Source organism: Eumetopias jubatus, unplaced genomic scaffold (genome assembly GCF_037043125.1).
Source record: "Eumetopias jubatus isolate StellerSeaLion01/CBP00866 unplaced genomic scaffold, mEumJub1_p1.0 scaffold_11, whole genome shotgun sequence".
NCBI classification, from domain to species: domain Eukaryota; kingdom Metazoa; phylum Chordata; class Mammalia; order Carnivora; family Otariidae; genus Eumetopias; species Eumetopias jubatus.
The window spans coordinates 92,286,779-92,291,523 of NW_028274817.1; the positions used below are offsets into that span (position 1 = coordinate 92,286,779).

The following is a 4,745-nucleotide window of genomic DNA, read 5'->3' on the forward strand; positions in this document are numbered from 1 at the left end:
TCCTGGAGAAATCACCCCCTCCCCCCAGCCCAGCGCGGAGTGAAATCTTAGAAGCCGCCGCGGCTGGGTTTGAACGGAATGCCGGAGTCGGTGGAAGCCGGAGCTGGTCGGCCCGAAGGTCAGCGAGTTGTTTTGAGTTCTCGTACCCGGAAGGGGGGGGGGCAGGGAGGAGAGGACGCCAGGGCCCGAGAGACCCCGCGTCAGAGCAGAAATTGTTTGTGCTCCGGAACAGGCAGCTCAGCGGAAGCCGCGACGGGGGCGGGTCACGTGCGGCGGTGGCGGCGCAGCTGGCGGGGGAGAGCCTGGCTGGGACAAGGGCCCGGCCGGGCGGGGGTGGCGGTTTTCGCAGCCGAGGGTAGAGCCGGCGTGCTCCGGGCGCTGAGAGCGAGCGGAGCCCCGAGCCCGGGGCGAGGCAGGCGCGCGAGTTACGGGGAGGTGGGGGAGAGGCTGGTGTAGGAGCCAGGGAGCTCGGAGCTCCGCGTGGTGCGGCGCGGGCGGGACCAAGAATTGCTGGGGGGGGGGCGGGGGGGGCGGGAGCGGGCCCCCGAGGCCGGAGTGGCGGTAGCGGGACCGACGCGGAGACCGCGCGGGCGTCTGAACCCCGAGAATGGAGGCGCCGCTCTCGTAGTCGCCGGCCTTGTTTTCTTCTCGCACGCAAATCCCGGAACGCCCGGAACCGCCATCCCTGCCTGCGTCCCAGGGGCGCCCCATTTCGCGTGGAGGAGGCTGCATCCCCGCTGGGCGACTGCGGGCGGGGATCGGCCTCAGCCGTGGCCCGGGAGGGCTGCCGAGGTGGCTCCGCGGAGGGTGCGAGCCGGAGCCGTGGTGCACACGACACACACGCCTCCCCCTCCCCCGGTAGAGCCGGCGAGCGAAGGCGCGGGCCGTCTCTGGTGGCTCTCTGGGGACTCCTCCGGGGCGTGCGAGCCGTGCGGCGGCCGCAGAGCGGGAGAGGGTGCTGTAGAGAAACCATCGGCCCCACCTTGAAGACAGGAGTGGCCTCGTGGCCAGGGGTGAGGAGTGTCACGCTTCCCCAAAGCGGCGCGCTTTACTCCAGCGTGGGGGAGAAAGGACACAAACTTGGCTACCCGCCAGTGCCCGTGAAGACGCCTGACTCTGGTGTCCTCCCCCCCCCACCCCGTGGCCTGAAATGTACCCCTCCCAACCACCGCCGTGGCCCACGAGGTTCAGGTCCGAGGCCTGGAAGAGCGGGGGAGCGTGGTCAGGCCTCGGACGGGAAACCCACCCACGTTCCTCTCCGGCGCCACGCGGGGAAGACGCGGAACAGTTGTCTCGCAAAGTTTCCCGCGTCCCCTCACCCACCCCACCCCCAGTCGGGGAAGGGCGGCTTTTCCGGACTTGGGGGCCGGGGAATGGCCTCGGAACGGGGAGTGGTGCTCGCTCCTTTTCCCGAGACCGGGGCGCAGGAGAGGGGCGAGGGCCGCCAGCGCCTTCGCGTCCCCAGAGTGGCGGCGCTTGGCCCGCTGCGACGTCTGCTCGGGGTCGCGGGGTAGCGGGAGCCGTGCAGAGTCTGGGACGACGTGAGACGCCATTTGCATTCCCCCCTCCCTCCTGCAGGTTGGCGGGGGCGGGGGTGTCGCCCGCCGCGGAAGCGTATTCCTGGCAGTGACACTGATTAGATGCTGTGTCGGTACGTGCACGGAATCGGGGTGGGCCTTCACCTCTCCTGTGCGCATACACTTTCCATTGGAAAAGTTGCTGTCCTCCCCCCCCCCCCCCCCGCCCTTGCTCTCGCCGCACAGCTGCTGTCTCCAGGGCGGAATTAGGCGAGCACGTTTGCTCAGCCCGAGGGAGAGAGGATCGCGCCGGCGCGGGCAGGCCGCCGGGCCCGGGCCGCGAAAATCCAGCCCTGGCTTTGCGTCGAGCTGCAGAGTGCGGCGCTTACGCGCGCCGGGCCAGCGGAGGCCTGGTTTCCATCTGCCCCTTTTGCCTCCGTGTTAAGTTCGCCGGGGAAAACCCAATGATCCGTGCAGAGCCCCTCGGAGGAGAACCCACCGCCCCCCCCCCCAAAGCCCGATTCTGACCGACGGAAAAAATGACAGTATAGGCCAGAGCAGGCTGCCCGCGAGTATTAATGCGGCCGCCTCCGTTCCCGGTGCTTAGGGGGGATGGGCGCCTCGCCAGGAAAACCGCCGAAGGGGGAGCCACGAGGGCCGCCTGCCCCTTCCCGGGCTAGAAAACGTGGATTCTTAGACTAGACAAATGTGGTCAGACAGCTGCGGGAACTTAGCCTATCTAAATACAGGTCTTCCATGTATCTTTCAAGCAAGCTGATTCTTTTTTTTTTTTTTTAAATCGAGTACACGTTGAGTCAGTTATAAATACTATGAGAACTGGTTAATCAGTAGATGCGAATGAGAACCTCGCTTTTTTGCCTGGTATTAAACATATGCGCAGGAGGTGCTGGGCTGAGCACGGTGTATCTTGTGTGTCCTAAGAAGGCGCGGTCCCCCTTGCACTCCACCTTGGAGGACTTTTAATATAACTCTAAAAGGGCATTTATCTTGGTTGTAGTTTCTATTTGGAGGTTTCTTACTCCTTGCAAACTCCTATCTGGGATTGTTTGTACTGAGTAGTAGATTGCCCTGGGTTTTGGCTTTTAAAGCCCACGTTTTTGCGCTTGGCTTTTTTGTTTTCCTGCGTACGTGCAGCTGGGTGCAGGGAAGCCGCCCCCCCCCACCCCCCCAGCAACCAGCCCTGTGCTGCCACCACCTTCAGCCTCTCGCTTGCGCACCACGCGGCCTCGAAAGAGGGGAAATGTGAACTCTCCGGGTGGCGCTCGAGAACAGGAATTCTGACTTAGGGCTGCGGCTGTGTCCCGGGCGGCGGCGTGGGGGCCGAAGGCTGTAAAGAGGAAGCCCCGTAGGCGACCCTGAGGCTTCGGGAGCAAACCTGGAGGCAACCGCGTCTTTGTCTTCCGCGGGGCTGGCAGCCTGGCACGCACAGTTCTGATAAGGATCAACCAAGAGCGAGAGCGCACCGCCAGCACATTTCAGTGATTAGGGAATGCCTGCAGCCACGTCAGGGAAAGGCCATTTGCGTTGTCTTTTAAAAAGAAAAGACTGTCCCACCTAATGAATTATGGGTGACCCGGGAGAGGCCAGGCCCCGGAGCCAGTGGCGCTGGGGCCTCCTCAGACCAACTCAGACCCTTCTTCGCCCCAGCTCCTCCCCATCGCACAGGAGACCCTATTTCAAAGGAAATAGGAAGCTACTTGAAACTGGAAATCTGGCCAATTCTATTGACATAAATAGTAGTGCATTTATGTGTCCCTAAAATGAGGCCCAGGAACGAGGCCTGCCACATTCCAGCCCTAGACCAGCGTTAAACTCTGGCCAAAGTACATCCCCAGAGGATGTGGCTCTTGCCCAGCACCTCCAAGAACTGATTTATAGGAGGTGGCTTTGAGCCATCAAAAAAGGGTGGCCTGGGAGAGTCTACTGGAGGTCGTCTCTCCACCAGTGCTGTTTACCCAAGGCCTCAGGGAGAGGGTGGTGGGTAATGGTGCCTGAGCCCTGGCAGAAGCTTCCCATTAATCCAGTCTAAATGAGCACCATTAAAGCGCCCGTTCCTCCCTACATCACCACCACACACACAGGTCTTTAAGACAAAGTGTAGTCCAGACAGTCTGAGCCCATTTTGCCTTCTGGCCCTTTTTTGGTGGGCACTAGTGCCCTTTTCTCCCTGCCCCAACCCCTGCCTCCATATGGGCCTTTGGGAACTTTAACCTGGCGGTTTTTTCTTACCCTCTCCCTAACCAAAGGTAAGAGAGTACCAAGTCATAACAACACACACACTGTAGCCCTGTATGACAGCCTTCTAGGGGTTTTACATATTAACCCATATCATGCTCAAGACAACCCTATGAATTAGACACTCTTGTTGGCCTCCCTTTACAGATGAGGTCACTGAAGCCCAGAACTGTTCAGCAGCTGGCCCAAAGCAAAACACAGTTTAGGATAGGGTAGGGATTGCCCTGAGCCGGGGAGGCCGAGCTGTGCTGCTCTCCACCGTTGTGTAGTGAAGGCGAGCCCTTTTGGGGGATGTTTCAAGGTGGACCACCTGAACCCCTACCTTCCAAAGAAAGAAGTTATGGGAAGAGCCCAGAAGGCCCAACATCTGGCCCTTATTTTGCAAAAGAAAGTTTCGGGGCTTCATATAGAAGCACATTTTTGTGCCTCCGCGCCCGAGAAGGGGTCAGAGAAGGCAGTGCAAAGGCCCCATGCCCCACCTTGCCGCAGAGCATCCGGTGGTCACGTCCACCGGAGGTGCCTGGGGGCTGGGGACAGCCGATTGCGGAGGAACTCCTTATCACCAAGTGTCAGTGGTCCTGGGAGGCGGAGCTAAACGGACGCCTGCGGGGGGGGGGGGGGGCTGGGCCACACGGGTCCCTGGGCTCCGGGTGTGTCCCTGGGCTCCTCCCGCAGAACTGGACCGATGTCATAGCGCCGCCCGCAGCTCCTGGCTCCTCTCCTCTTTAACCGCCAGTCCCGGGCCTGGAGCCCCATGGCGGGGGTGCTGGAGAGGCCGGCCAGTCATTCCCGGTGGGGACGGCTGGTTCTGGGTTGCTCACACCTACCCTGCCTCGCGTAAACACGGGACACCCTTTCCGGGCGAGAACGCGCGCGCGCAAGCACATACACACACGCGAGCGCGCGCGGGTTCCAAGCGCACAGCCGGCCACCCGGGCCTCCGCCTTCCCTTCCTCCTTGGCGCTAGGGCGC

The 4,745-nt window shown here is 61.9% G+C and overlaps 1 pseudogene; it reads right to left on the reverse strand.

Annotated features, from left to right (window-relative positions):
• Positions 1-263: 263 nt before the first annotated feature.
• Positions 264-4,529, reverse strand: LOC148163116 (uncharacterized; annotated as a pseudogene).
• Between the last annotated feature and the right edge of the window lie 216 nt (positions 4,530-4,745).